The sequence below is a fragment of the Mycteria americana genome, chromosome 14 (genome assembly GCF_035582795.1).
Source record: "Mycteria americana isolate JAX WOST 10 ecotype Jacksonville Zoo and Gardens chromosome 14, USCA_MyAme_1.0, whole genome shotgun sequence".
In the NCBI taxonomy this organism is placed as follows: domain Eukaryota; kingdom Metazoa; phylum Chordata; class Aves; order Ciconiiformes; family Ciconiidae; genus Mycteria; species Mycteria americana.
The window spans coordinates 7,758,896-7,774,809 of NC_134378.1; the positions used below are offsets into that span (position 1 = coordinate 7,758,896).

At 42.5% G+C, this 15,914-nt stretch overlaps 1 protein-coding gene across 2 annotated transcripts in view; it reads left to right on the forward strand.

Annotated features, from left to right (window-relative positions):
* The first annotated feature begins 15,601 nt into the window (after positions 1-15,601).
* The window catches only part of EYA2 (EYA transcriptional coactivator and phosphatase 2), a 103,408-nt gene continuing 103,095 nt past the window's right edge, over positions 15,602-15,914 (forward strand). Inside the window, exon 1 of one of the 2 annotated variants that reach the window (XM_075517319.1) lies at positions 15,602-15,731. The gene's annotated coding sequence lies outside the window, so the exon portion shown is untranslated. Of the gene's footprint in view, positions 15,732-15,863; positions 15,882-15,914 lie in introns of those variants that run through there. The other variant, XM_075517322.1, reaches the window with a different exon arrangement.

Below are 15,914 nucleotides of genomic sequence, written 5' to 3' on the forward strand. Positions count from 1 at the left end.
ACTGGAATATGCAGAGCTTTTGCCCAAGTGTTGCAGCGTTTGAAGTTCTCTTTAAAGCAACAGCCCTAATGGCATGTTACTAGCTAACAAGATACGCCTTCATTTGAAATACATGAAGTATATTGAAAATTGCAGTTATGAGGACAATCTAAACCCTTTAAAGCTCAAAGAGCACGTCATGATTGTTTTAAGCTTCAGCTGACCTTTTCTTAGACCAGTGAGGGAACCTCCCTGTGATGCTGGAGCTGCGGGATTAGCAGCACGGTCAGATTCGCAGGGACTACGACCTGGGTGTACACGAGACTCCCAGAGAGGCAAGTGACACTTCCTGAAGCAGCTTCCTGCCTTTACAGGATACCTCTTCTGGAGATTTTCATATCTCACTATAATCTGGCTGAATTTTAAACAGAAACTTAACTGAAAAGGGGCTTCTCACTGTGTTTCACAATACCTGGCACTGGCTGCTCCAACAGTGAGTGCAAACGCCCTTAGAAAAACACTAGTTCAGCCATAATTTCCTGTCTTTCTGTTTCTGCTTTTCGGGGTTATGCATACCATTACCTAGAGCTTAGCAGTGTTGTGAAAGACACTAACCAAGTGTAATGACTTGGGGAATTCAGCTCACTTTAGAGTTTCCAGAATTTTTTCTCCCCCAAGAAGTTTTTCCAGCTATTTTATATGCACCAGAAGGAAAAACAGTTTGCCCAGACAACAGCAGCGTGAGCTATCTTTGGATTCGCACTGTCGAATGCAGAAGGCATTTGCTGGGCAACTCTTGAAGTATGCATGCCACAAGATTTAATCAAGGAAACTCAAGTTCATGTCCTATTTTGCAAGAGGTATATTCCCCAAAAGGGCTGGGCACACCTCCAGGGAAAACCCATCACTGCTATGGAGCAAAACTGAGAGGGCGAATGCTTTAAGGTTGGAAACATCCCCACACTGCTCCTGCACTGCCAGGTGACCACTGGCCTGCAGAGCTGGGACCGCAGCTTGGGCCTGGGCATTTGCAAACTGTGGGGCACTGCAGTGGGGCACTGTGCTGCTTTCAGCATCGTGGGCCTGGCAGCAGCCCATGGAAAGCCCCTTGGGTCTTCTAAAAACTCAAGAAGGTCCCTCATAGTTGTCAAAAACTGTAGTAAGTATTTTTAGGGGTTTTGTTCTTTTGTTAGACAGATAACTTTGATTTGGAAATGTCTGTTTAACTAGGAGACAGACTAATTTGGGAAGCCCATTCTGGTCTATAAATGACACTAGGGTTATACCAGCCCAACTAGAAAAACTATCAACAACCAAGGCAGAGAAGAAGAGACAGATTCTGTTATCTTTGCTCCCCTAAACTAGCACTTCTGTAAATGTAACCCCATGGAAGCTGACAACTATTGAATGAGGAAAAGATCAGCAATAAAATAATATTCAAATAGCATGAGAATCTCTCTTTTTGTAATAACAAAAATGAATGTCAAGGGTGATGATGATCAACACCAATAAGGAGCAAAGTATGCTTCTTTTTAAAGGGAAAACATCTGCTCTGTTTTGTTTTTTCCTCAGCACTGTGAAAATAGTTTGTTTTGCCTCAGGAGGTAGAAAAGGTTTCACTGCTCTAGTAATGCCTTCATTTGCCTTCTGACCCCTTGGATCATTAAATTGGGCTCCTTTTAAAGCTGGTATGTAGGTAGACTGCATGCATAATGAGCCAGCTGGGTCCCCTGCCAAGAGCGTGTCATGTAGTATCTGTGAGTGCCAGCAGGGTCAGGCATGACACATGGTGCAGTTCTGAAAAGCAAACAACCTTAAGGTCTTGTCCATAAAACATGGAACACGTTCAGGGCTCTATCGGGCTCTTTCAGCGGTTTCTCATGCATGACCAGAGGTGTGGATTTTATGTGCAACTCATAAAGAAAACTCTCTAATTTGCACGCCACAAGCACTAGCAGGTGATGGCTCAGGGTAGCAGAGGAGGTGAAAAAACTTTGGCAGAGACATTAAACTGCATCTACATGTAAAGAATATCCTCTTCCATCTAGTGCAGGCATCAGTTGCCATGTGATGGCTTAAGGAGCTAAGCAGCAAGTTTGAAACATGGTTGGGAATTGCTGCTTCATATCCCAGCAGGACTAGCTCAGGCCCTTTGGGAGGTGAAATTTTAGGAATCTACTGCTAAGTGCATTTTAATTTGCATGAAATGCTCTAGCAGGGTGCACCCTTTGCTTTCAGTGCAAACGTGGTACTTTGCACAGCCACCAGAGAATTAATGGTGCCCTGGCCATGCAGTCGCTGGCACAAAATCCTGGGTGGATTTTGCAGAATGGTGTGTATAAACGAACTCCAGGCATCTCTGCAGCCACTTTAAAAGCACTTGTAGTAACAGAGCTGCATTACGCTGCGTTTCTGCCTTTGCTGGAAGTTATCAGTCACGATAGGGTCTGCAGCAAGGAGATGCACTGAGATTTATCCGGAACTGATGAGCGGAGAGATTGTTTCCTGACCACAATAATTTAATGCATCATTATTATACCATCGCTTCCATCGAGTCACTCTTATCGCAAATATCTGCCTTGCCTTCATTTAATTTCCTTCCAAAATCCAGATGAGACTTATACATGTGATAAAGCGTTACCTGCCTGTACGCAGTGAGGAGCCATCAGACATCATCTGCTTCAAGAGGCTCCTGTTGCCATCAAAGGAAGGAAGACCTTCCAGCAAAGGAAGACCTTTGCTCTTCCCCTGGGTCAGCTGTGACTGCCACCGGAGAGTTATCCACTTGTTCGAGGGTATGATGCCAAATCCGTTGTTGTTGAAAAAAACCTTATTTTGATGAGGAGGACTTTCACACTTCATGTGGAAAACAGAACACAGAAATCACTCATAAAACCAGTGATTAAGAAATATGCTGACATTCATACCCCGGTCATGACAGACGCGAAGCCAAGACCCAGGCGTGGATCCCAGCAGTTCTCTACTCGTCAAGCACTCCCATCGTACGTCCTTACTGCCTCACACCCAGCTCTGTAAAACACACACCAAACACCCGTGCATTTTCAAAGAGCCACAGGCAAAGGATAAGCAGGGAATGTTTAAAGGATGTCGGTGTCCCAGGATGCCCACACCGCCTCTTACCACTGACATTTCTTTATTGTGGACACTTCATAGGCCACTGCTTTTATTTGTTGAGGTATGGGCAAACTTTCAGGTTCAAAATATAAAGATCTGCCAGATCAGCAAAATCAAGAACTGTTACTTCTTTGTCTTTCTTAGTATTTGAACCTTTCAGAGTCTCACTTCTAAGCTTTTCTCCACAAGCAGGAAACCTAGTAGTTCGTCTGTGTGCTTGCTTATGTAAGGTACATGGAAATGCTGACAAATTCATCGATTCCAGAAGCTGGAGATTTAAGAAAAACACCCAGTACTGTGAGACTCTCAACAGTCATAAGACTTTGATGTTTTGAATGATGGAGTTTCCACCACTTCCACGGGAGACTACTCCATAACAGGTCCCTGTATACTCATGTTGCTGTTACTCAGCAGTTTTGTATTTTCACTACAAAACCACTCCTTTCATATCATCCATGACATCCCATAGAGAGGAAAGCCAAAGTATGGAGGTTTCTCAATTCTCCATAACACTTAAGGATATGAGATTAATACATTCATGTGGTCCACTTAAGGTTATCACATGATTGTCTTCAGGAAATGAAAGGGGCCAGGGCTTTTACACATTTTTAAGCATATACCAAAAATAATTATTAAAAAAAACCCCTCTCCAATCTTCTTGTTTAACAAAGAAGATATTGTTTGGAAGATAGAAAATAAATTAATTTTCTACTATGACCTCATTAAAATTGGATTTAAGTTCCAACCCAAAAGAATTTTAGAACAACATTAGTCTCTTGCCCTTAAATCTCCATCTATTGAAGCTGGTCTATTTATTAATTTCCCTGCCAGAAAACGTATTTTGACTGGCCTGCAAGCTGAGCAGACAGTCTCTCCCCAGAAGCTCACACATGAGGGCCATTTCCTTATTCATTTCTTCTCAGTAAAGAGGGTGTTTCCAACCATATCATTTTTAATCAAAGCACTCTTGACTCAGACACAATTGTTCACGTTGACGGACAGATGGGGATTTGATCCCGACCCAGGAAAACAAAATAGCAGAAAGGGCAGCACCTCTCTTATCTGCAACGAATGAACAAGATTAGCCATAACCTGTTTTCTTCTCACCATACAACAAATCCAGTGTGTGCTCTCAGCACAGCCGTAGATTCTCATCTTGTAATTTTTAATACAAGACATATACAGCCTGGGGGAACAAATTACTCTTCTGTATTCAACATGCTTCAGTGCCTTCAGAGGACTGTGCCTGAGAAACACGGTTACTTGGCTTGGCAGGAAAAGCCTTTGAAAACAAAGGAGAGGGCTCTCTGTGATGAAAGTCAAGTTCATCCCAAAAGCAACAAAAGAAAGCAGTTTGCGAAGTTAGACGTGTTTTGGTGGAAAATTGTCAAGACATGAGTTTATTTGCTAAGTGGCACCATGCATCAAATTGTTTTTCTCTGTAACCCCAAAGCATGACTGTATTAAAAAAAAAAAACAACAGTTTGAAATCGGCAGGACTCTGTATCCCAACTTTCCTGTTGGGAACCTGGAGCTGAGCAGAGAGGACGGGGGAGCCCTTCTCTTCCCTCTTCCCCCTTCCGTCTGTCTGCTGTTAAAATCCCAGCTCTTCAGGACAGGCACTATTTTCTCATAGGAAAATGGGATCTCAAATGCTACTGAAATAAAAATACCAACGGGAGATGAAAAACGTGTGGGTCTCTATAAATACGACGGAGTGGGCTCGCTGTCTGATACCCTCCTGCAGCTGTGCCAACCGCGTGTGCACTAAATCATGACAGTGTAGGCCTCCACACTCAAAATAGTGATGTTAATTTAAGAATCACGAGATTTTAAAGGTTGCAAGGTTTGAGAGATCTTACTTGTTTCATTCAGCACGAGTGGGTTTTGAGCCTATGAAAGCAAAGAAAAGTAGAAACTTATTCTACCATAAAAAATAAATAAATAAAATTTAAAACCCAAAAAAGAAAGAAAGAAAAGAGATTTTTGTGTAATTCCCTGTCTTCAGAAACAAAAACCCACCAACAGTAAATTTATTTTTACTGAGCTAGGAAATGGGGGTCTTTTTTATATTGAATATTTGACAAGTCATATCAAACGTTCCAGCTGAATTTCCTTTTCCCCACGCTTTGCCACATGAAGATTTCTATAGGACTGCAAATGTCAAATACAGAAAATGTTTCTTTTTCTCTGACTGCAGTACTTCACACTAACCGACCTATAGTACTTCTACTTTTTCTTGTATAAGTACTCTTCATAAGAACCTTTTTCAAGAAAAATCCAATTACAAAAACTGCCATTTTTTTTGTTTTCCAGAAATGTTTTCAAATATGATATAATTCTATTTCCATTTTAAATGGTTCAAATGAAAATATCAAAATATTGCTGCTTTATGCTGCACCTGTTCAGAACATCATTTCAGGTTTTGGCAACTGAACATTTTTGTTTTCCACCTCTGCTGGCAGGGCAGGAGGGTTTCCAATTTCTTAACTTTCTCCATCTCTGCAAAAAACTATATGGCTTGTAAGGAGCATGAAAAGAGAAAGAAAAATGGAAAAAAAGAAAAAAGTTATATCGCTTTGCCTAGAGGATATAAATGGTGTTTATTTACCCCCTTTCTGTCCTGAAAAGATTTAATTAGAATGCCATTTTCAGATATGGATTCTTTTTTTTTAATAGAATTGAGATTTTTCCTATGCATTTAAATCCCATGTTCAAGTCCAAACTACAGTCCTGTTTTATCTTAAAAATGTAACCTAGTTCTCCATGCCTCTCTTCCTAAACAGTTACGCAGGTTTGGGAACAATGCAGGCTGTATTTTCCAGTTTACAAGTAATAAAGTGTAATTTCCAGGAAGGAAACCCGGGATAAAGTATTCTGTCATCTTTCCGTACAATGGCTGGTATATTTGTTTGCTGAACTAAGTATGCAAAAATATATACAGACATTAAATGTAATTTTAGCGTACATACAATTGCATGGGTAATGGCGATACTTTTGTTTGTCAGTTTGTGGGCATACTTCTCTAAGTGCAATGTTTTTCAGTCTGTTCTGAAAGTCTGAATTCACATACAGACAAATTCTATCGAGTATCTGCCTTACTAACAATTGTCATAACAACAAAGAAAAAACATGTGCAAAAGTTTACATATACAGTGCCTATTAACACAGCCTCAAAAAAAAATCTTGCAAAAATAGTATATATGCTCCCTGCAGTGAATTTGATTTTGTCTGGTCTGTAACTAAATTCCCCTGATACTCCAGTTTTATGATGGTGTGATGTAGTGGTAAATCAGGGCCATACTGATGATCTAAATCAGAATAACCAGCATGTTTTTCATTTCAGAAGCAAAAAAAAAAAAAGTTTGCAAGAGAAAGTTTGCCAGTTTCAGCACTTCCTGGCCGCCAAGAACATTTACTGAAAATCAATGGTCTGTCCAAAACCTAATGTGAGCAGGAATCGTAGTGCAGCTGTTCAGAATCTATACTGCTTCCTAGGCAAAGTTTCTAAGCCCTTTCAGTCCTTTAGAATAATAAAAATGATTAATGGTCTTGAACACTGTGAACCAAGTGTTTTGAAGTGTAACCTGCTACTTGTAATGCACTCAATATTTCTGATCTGTATTGTACTGGCATACAAGGCCTCTGGAAGCTAATGTTAAAATGGGCAACATTTGAAGTGAATGGAGAGAGGCTCATGAAGGCTGATGGCAAAATCATTTTCTCCCAAACCAAGACATTATTTTCCATCAGTTCGTAAAGGCAAAAAAGAAGTGACTGTAAATATATATCATTTTCTATAAACATATATTCTAAGAGAGCAATGCGGATACCACACAATATTTGATCAGCAAAATGATCCATCTCGTTCTGTGCAAGAGTTTGCCGTAAAGGGACCTCAACCTGTTTTGGAGAAACATAAAAGCATTGGGTCTTCTCAGAGACTGTGCGCAGCAGAAAGAGGCTCCAAAGTTTCATGGAACAACTTCTTCCACCTGGGCCTTCTCTATTCCTGCCCCTTTCAGGTGCAGCCTGAGCCCTAAGCACAACTCTTGGAGCCAGTTTGGTCTATGTCAAGAGTTGGTAGATTCACCTAAATAATAAAATCCAGTGAGGCCCAGTAAAATGCTAGTGACCAGCAGATACTGGGTACCTACAATGACACGGGTCACCATGGGACACTTCTTTGGTTTGCACCAAGCCCATCTCCAGCTGCCGCACACCTGATCCCCAGGTCTGCTCGCACCGAGGCTGCAGTTGCACAACCACCTTGTTCCGAAAAATTGGACTCAAGTCTAAGGTCTTAGTTGGCTCCCTGTTTACCCCGACTTGTTTGCTCATGCCCTGTACCAAACTCAAGCAAACAAACTAATGAATTTGGACCTCACCTATTTCCAGATATTGTCAGGGCCCTGAATGTATCAAGAGGTCTTAATTGACCCAACCAGCCTCACCTGGGACCTCCACCCACAGCCCCTGCCCATGGCCCAGGAGCTCTACCTAAGCTCAGCCTGGGCTAGAGGTGTTTGTGTCTCTAGCCTTGGCTCCTGGGTGGACCTTGGTCCTGTGCTGTAGGTGGCTCATCTCTGGTCTTCTCTTTGGCCCCTTTTGCTTTTGTACCGGACTGGGCTCCCTGGATGGACCCTGGCCCTGATTCATCGCTCCCCATGTCTGGGGCTCTCAATGGGCCCCATTGCCAGCACCCATCACTGCCTGTGCTGGGGTCATGCTTGGTTCCCTGGTCACCCTCCCTTAGGAATCTATTGGCATTTGCTGCTCCCTGAAAAACATAAACTTTAAGAGAAAAGTTGTTGAGGGTGGAAAAACAGCAACAAAATACAATGGGACAGGAGAAAGCTTGGCCACTAGATTGGATCTCCATCGCTGCTTCAGCATCCCTATCTGCTTGTTGGGTGTAATAGAAGCTCGGGAAAGCATTACAAGGAACACTTAGTTAACATTTACAGAGAGGTAATGTGCTACGTTCTTTTAAGAAACTTTTTACTCTAAATTTACAGGCCTTATATGCAATATTATTTTGGGGACAGCATATTGTATTCATTAGATATTTCAAATGGTATAAACAAGGCAGTAGAAGTACTCAAATTGCTGCAAGCCAGATGGAGATCTTATCATACTACCTCCCACAACTTAGAATAACTTATTTTTTGAAAGCCTCAAGTTATTCTGCTTATAGTACAGCAGATGAGTGAATCTGGGTCAATGCTGAACTGTGCCATGTAGAGCAGATATTTGCCTGTCCCCTCTCTCTGCTAAGGATGGGCACAAAGTGCAGCCCCTGCCTGAGCACTCGCTGCACTAGTGCACAGTCGTGGAAGGTGCATGTAGGCTTAAACAAAAACAAAGTAAAAATTAGATCATGCGAAGTCACATTTTTGGAGCATAAGGGAACATTTTAGTCTAATTATCTTCTTGAGCACAGAAAGAAAAGGAAACATTTTACCAGGGTCAGTTTTTAAAAGAATTATCCTAGGTAAATTGATCTGCAGAGAATTGCTCCCAAAACTATAAATCATATTGATTTACTCGCTTTACACTTCTAAAGGGTGACCAATGAGTTATTGGAAGGGTGCACGGAGCCCTCAGTCTCACAGATTGAGGATGTGGCTTATTCCTGTCTGTAATATGGATTAGCAAGATGCAAATGATCTCTGCTGTAATAAACAGAAAGGAAATTATTGTGTTTCTTCTCAATTAAAAAAAAAAAAGAAAATAGACTATTTGTGATTTCTTAGCACTACCTGACTAGATCTGAGTTTCTTAAATTTCACTGTATTTGCATGGCAGTTAGGAAAGAGCACTTACTCTTTTAACTTGGGGTGGATCCTTGCAGTTTGTAATTGCATGCGTTCATTAAATGTAGTGTAAGTTGCACTCTGGAAGCATATTTCCTTTGGTACTTTCCAGTCCTTCAGCATATAACATTCTGCCCTTTTATTAGTTTGTAAAACAAATGTAAAAGTCCAATGAATACTAATGATGGGAAAATAGCAAAATGCTCTTACGCATCTATTGTATTCTCAGTTTGTTTTAAAATATTTAACAGCCATGTTTTGGAGCAAGTTTTAAAATATTATGTTAAATTTTCTAATTAAAGGTTTGAAGCAGCCAGATTGACTCATCTGAACGGAGCAATTAGTTTGGCAGAATTGACTCATGGTCATTCCACCTGACAGCATTCCCTTTTGTGGGAATGTAACTCTTACTGTGAAAATGTTGTACCAAGCAAACCTTAGTTCTGCTCGTAAATCAGTTCGATGAAAGGTTTGAAAGCCTGTTTCTGTGGTGTAGTTAAATTACGTTGAAAGTACAACTGAATTTGTCCCTAGTTTTTCCATCAAGTATAATGTGACTTAAAGAAAAGTTCACTAAAGATAGAGTACAGTTTAGAAAGCCAGATGAGATTTCTTGAACAAAAGTAGATAGAATTTAGGTAAACATTCTCCAAGTTTAAAATAACACACTGAAGCATTTGTCTTTGATTATCAATTTTAATGTACATAATAATGAGACTTCATTCCCATGGGGACAGGCATGCTAAAAAAAGTTCCAGAGTGCTTGCATTCAGATTCCGAAAATCAAACTCCTCCTCACAGTCAAAATCCGAAGTAAAGTTGGAAGAAGGATGGCTTTTGATTCACATGTGAATGAATTTTCCAAATACTTGCCAATTCTACGAGATAAATTAAATGGAAGATTTCTGGAAGACTAGTCAGCCACCCTGTACCAGTGGTGCTGCTGAGCTGCTGTCGCAGCAACAGCTGAGGGACTTTGATGCTCTTGCATCAAAAGCTAACCAGTGCCTAATTTGGAGCTCACCCAAAATTCAGCTTTTTTTGGCTTACTATAACATCAACTACCTGGAGGCAGATGCAACATTATATGGGTCAGAAACAGCTTCAGTGATGTCCCTGGATTACGTTTTGCCTCATGCACACGGCTCTACTCATAAAGAAACAGAGCCAAAAGTTGTAATTTATGAGTAGGTTTGCCAGTCTGTGGAATTCATAAGTCTTCCCCGAGGAGGAAGCCGGTATCTACAAAACACTTCACCTGAAGTGTAAAAAAAGAAAAAAAAAAAAGCTAACAACCCATGAGAAAACAACTGCACAAGTACCTTCCATTTTCCTTCACAGCCACGTGGGTGGACCATGCGTCTTCCTTTTGGACCACAAATGCATCCTATTTTCAAAGGGAATGTTCTTTTATTAAAAATGAATACAAGTTTTCTTAATCTGACTTATAACGCACATATTGATTAGGATTGAAAGCTGGCCATTTCCCAGCTCTGCTCTGGTGTAAAAAAATCCACAATCGTGCACCTCCTCTCCAAATGGATCAGTGTCCAAATTCTTCCTGGTGATTTCTTTTTAATTACTGGTAATTGAAATAACATATCAAATCTTAACTTTAAAATATTGCGCTAGCTCTGTCTCAGGGCAGCTTTTCAAATCTCTCCTGCAGACCATCATTCCTTCCACCAGCAGAGCCATGGCCATTTCCCATATTCAGAACAGGGCTCAGAACTGCACGTGCCGAAGTGAGTCAGCAGGAAGCATATATTTGCATATCATGCTCCATCCCAAGGTAAAGCAGCAGCACAACACAAGAATTTTGCTCTCCCATTATGTTAGTAAAAGAGCTCTTAAAAAAACTCGTGAACAAAAAAGATCAAAATGGCCACAAAACTTATTTTCCATTTTAATACCTTTCCATGCAAACTAATTGTGATGCAGTTGTGCTCACAGGTGAAATTGGGTTTATTCCTATTGTTAGAGATGGCTGTCTGCAGTAAAGAGTGGCAGCATCCCACCCTGCAACAAATCATAATTTTTTTGTCGATGGATGTATTATTTGTGAAATTTCATTGTCTTCATAGTACAAATCATTTTTCTGCTAAAGCATGAGGAAACAGGAAGGATGGAGTAGAGGGATCTTTTGTTTCTACAGGAGAAATTCCAAGCAAAATAGTGGGAGGGTATTTAAAAAACAAAAAAAAAGTAGTAAAAAATTCTGGTTTTTTTCATTTCAAGCCAGTAGTGGAAATTGATTAATGAAGCCCGTCTGTGGCCAGCACAAAGGGCCAAATCTTCAGTTAATATAAAATAGCGAGCTTCTACTTTTAAAAACCAGAAAGAGGAAGGGGACATAAAACTAAAAAACAAACAGGCATATTTGATCATTTAGTGGTGAAAAGATCAGGCACTACTCAGTTGCAGGGTTTTATTTTTGTGCATTGTGTCAACGATTGGAAACCATATGTTTTAAGACCAGCTTCAATAGTATCAGTAGCTACAGTCCTCCTCTCAGATTACTTTTTACTGCCTGCCTAATTTTGAGCTTTAATAGCTAACATGCACTTTGTTTATCAGTTACAAATGTTCTGAATTTTGATGAAGCAGGCTAAACAACACATATTGGTTTATCATCAGGACTAAAGACCCAACCAACAATTTGTTTAATATTGTGGCCTGTGACTTTGCAAACAAGTATTTCTTAGAAATAAGAAGAATCTTGAAATTGATGGCTCTGGTTCTGAATGCTGAATGTGAGATGTTAGCACTGGGATCCTGACACAGCTCTTGTCATTCTGGAAGAATCCATCCTACAAGGTGCTGAGCCTTTTGGCATCAAAAGTGCAACCAAGTATAGCACCGTTAATTCCCCTCGGATGGCACTCCTGTTAAATAGCCGGTCCCGTATTAAGTGCTTTCTTGCACTGAGGTCAGTCTGGCAGTATTAAAATTAAATATGTTTAAAGTCTTTCCAGAATGAGACTCTTAGTACCTTGCAAGATTGAGCACTAATACATGAAATAGCTCTTTTTTAAGTAATTCTGTTTAGCTGTACAACAAAGAAATTCAAAATAGTCTCTAGCTTGTGTTATTTATCCTCTAATTACTTGAGGACAGAGTACCTCTCCTCTGTTTTTAAAGCACTGCATAAATTAATGATGTTCTAACAATAACAGCAGCAGCAATTCTGGGCATTTACCAGAGAGGAAGCAACCGTTAGCCTTGAGAATGAAATTTCACTGCAGTCCACAAAATAATGTGTTAGGAAATATTATGGTTGCCAACTTTCGCAATTTTGTTGAAAGTCTTCTAAAATGTGAGGGTTGGGGTGTTTTGGGTTTGTTTGGGTTTTTTTTTTCCACAAAGCCTGAGCTCTGGCATCATGTGAAAACATGAAAATATGAGATTCTCAGTCTTAATTTTAGAAGACAAGTAAGTTACTCAGCATTGTGGTTGCAAAGAGAAATTGAAAACATGAACCCAAGGGCCAGAGAACAATTAGTAAGAGCCCGAAATTCATTGCTTTTAAAATCTCACACTTTCTAAAGCAATTTCATGACACTCAGGGTCTGACTCGGGGTGTTTCTATGCTTGGAGATAACCATATTCAGTACCCCAACAATAAATCCTCTATATCCTTTTTGAGGGTTTCTCACCTTGGTTTGTACCAGAGGGTGGCATCACATCTTAATTGTCAGAGAGGAGGCTAAAGTTAAATATTGGCTCATTTCTTGTTTTTAAAAATGGAACCAGTTGTTTGTACTGACGTAACTCTGTTCATTGTGATGACGAGGTGGACAGCAGAAACTGGAAGTATTTCCTCAAGGGAGATACGCTTTCCATAGCAACTAAACTGTGGGATCTAGCTCCTTGCCTCCTCAGAGGAGAGGCTGAGGTGTAGCTGTAGGCTCTCCCACGCTATGGGATAAGCTCTCTGGGTCCCAGGCTCTGGCAGAAGGCAGCTCCTCGTGGGCCCTAAGGATAGGGTATGGGCTGGCTGCTCAGGTCCCCCGGGGTGCCCAAGGAAGGGGACCATTAGCTCCTCAATCTGTCCAGGACACTGTCACCTAGCCAGGTGATTGGGAGTATTTCCATTTGGTGAATATGTGGAGCTTTCTGCACAGTTTCCCTTCATTCTTTAAGTTTATGGTACATGGGAATAAGCACAGGGTAACAAGTCAGGCAAACCCCATTCTAATCCTGGCTTGCTCTTTGACAAAACAAATTCCATCACTGAGAAATCCCTGGCATTATATGACTGATGATGACCCAGCCTGATGAAATGGAGACTTTTATTGATCCAACTACTAGGACCTGCTCCTACTTTCTCTTATCTTGCAGCCTGGTACCTCATGCAGCTGTATGACCTGTGCACCCCAACCCATAGTCTCATCTGTGGAGCAGAAACCATTTTCTTCCCTTGCCTTTCTAAATTGCTTTTAAGGTCTACAGGTATTTTGCTGGATACTAACAATGATAAAAATACTTAAAATTCCTAATTGAAAAATATCCTTTATCTTCTGCTTTGCACCCTTTTCCCACTGTGCCCTTATCTACTTTTCTAAATATTGCATACAATGTTTTTAGTAAATAGAAAGGATATTAGAGTAGACAAATAATGTTTACCCACCAGCTCAAGAAAGGTGTTTCTGGCACCAATTCACAGGTTACAAAAATTACTTATACTGAAAGGGACAAGGAGTGTCTTTTTGTGTGCAGGGTGCTGTACAAACAATGAGGTCCTGGTCTCCGACTGGCTTTCTGTGGCATTACCACAAACAATACTAATTCTTAAATACCTGCCTGGCTTTAAGCACTTAAGTAAATAATTGTATTGATTGTTGTAGGACTATTCACATGCATAAAACTAAGCATATATTCAAATATGTTGTGAAATCAGGGGTCGAGTGAATTTTGCATGCAAGGCATTTTTAGATGATTAGTTATATATGAACTTACTTGTTAAGACCGGCTTCAAAAGGAGCTAATGTGGCAATCAGTTTTTTGGGCAGGGCAGCAGGGGAAAGGAAAAGATTTTTTTCAAGATGGATCTAAAGCCTTTCTTTTACTTCAGAGACTCCTCACCAGAACCATGATTACAGGCAAGAAAGGCAGCAAGGAAGTCCCCCAAACCAGCGTTCTCTCTGAGTTTAATGTGAGAGTGGTGTAAACTCAGAACTGCAGATAATCCACGGGGAAATCAGGGGGTTAGTGCTGAGAACTGATGGGGAATAACAACTGAAAGAGCTTTGGTTTTTCTAGGCCGGCGGGAGGTAGCTCATGCTAGGAAGCCTGCCAGCTCCGAACTGATGCTGGGAGCTTTGTCTCCTTTGGATTGTAGGAACACACTTTGCAGTCGAACTGATCTGAGAGATTTTGATAGTAAAAACAGCTGTCTCGTTGCAATGATGTTTTTGTTCCATTGTCAAAATTTTGAGTTAAATCCATGAGTGGGCTGCAGCTTGTTCAAACCCTGAATTCAACACCCTTTGTGCTCCTTTGGCTTTTCCACTGTGGTTCATGGGACATCCCCTTCCTGAGGAAAGGGCTAGGTGTAATAAAAGCCGTCGGGGCGAGGACTTGCAGGTCTCCTCCGATGCCTCCCCAGTGCTGAAGAGACAGAACTGGAGAGCTGCAGTCTGCCTCAAAGTGGTGAAAAGGGGGGAATAAAGAGGAAGAGCAGGGTGTGGAAACAAAACGCCCCAATGCCGCTGTGGCCAGGCTGCACCCCCAGCAAGCAGGTACGCCGGTGGGAAGGGGCAGCCGTGTGGTACCTGTGCTGTGTGTGGGGGCGAGGCCGGCACGGGCAAGGTGAAGCTGTGCGCATGGTGTACAGCACAAGGGGAGGCATGGAGGGTGCACGCGGTGGGAGGCCCCAGCCCCATCTCCCCAGCATAAGCCCTCCGAAGGAGCCTGTTGCCCCTCTCTCGGATGTGTGGAGAAGCAGATGGTGCACCTGATAGGGACACCCATCATCAGGCAGGAGCAGAAGGCCCCCTCAAGGCACACATGCCAGAGACTGTCCCTGATTTTGTGCCGACATGGGAGATGGGGCAGCACCTCTGTATGGCCACAAATCCATTCTGGTTCCCTTGAGGAGATCAGAGCTGGAAGCAAGATCACCCAGGGGGCTTTCACCCTCTGGGGAGCCAGGAGCTGCGTGACGCTCTGTGTTCATGAGTGCAGAGGGACGGCTCACGTGAGTGAAGCCATTTCTGCAGGTCCGCAGGACCTACAGCTCTGTGGCACAGTGCGCATAAGAAAAACAGGCATCCGCAAAAGCCCTTCTTCTTAAATTTATATTTAAAAATCATCACTAGAGATGAGTAACACAAGGACTGTAGTGAGAATTATTATTTTTACAGAAGCAGACCCTACAGATAAGGTGGTATTCAAGTGTCCCAAGTTTTAAACCACGAATCTCTTAAAAACTTGCAGCTAAATGTACGTTGATAGCACCGACAAAGATGAAACTGCAGCTAAGAAAGCAGAAAAGCCTGTTAGGAGAGTACCTGCTACCAGTGAAAAGACTGGCTGGCTTTTGTTAGAACACCCGGGGCAAGCGGCCGGGACCGCTCTCCCTCCAGCCAAACGGCGGCGGCGGGTCCCGCGGGGCAGGTCTGTGACAATAGCCGAGGGGCTGCCAGGGCGTCCCCGCGCTCCGGCCGGGCCCCGCGGCGTGCGGGAGCCGCGGGAGGCTCCTCCTCCGCCCCGGCACCGCGCCGCGGGCAGCGCAGCCGTGCGGGCGCTGGGACACCTCCGAGGGCGCACGCTGCGACACGCCGCGGCCCCACGCGTGCGGTAGGTGCGGCGCGGGCCGGCCACCCCCGACGACGGGCAGCCCGGGGAAAGCCCCGCGGTGCTGTTAGGGGCCGGCGGTCCCGGTGACAGGCTGCCCTGGGGGGGGCGGAGGGGCCGGGTGTTCCGGCCTCGCTACCGGGGAAGCAACAGGTCAGATGAACCGGTTGAAAATCCCCGCGTCGT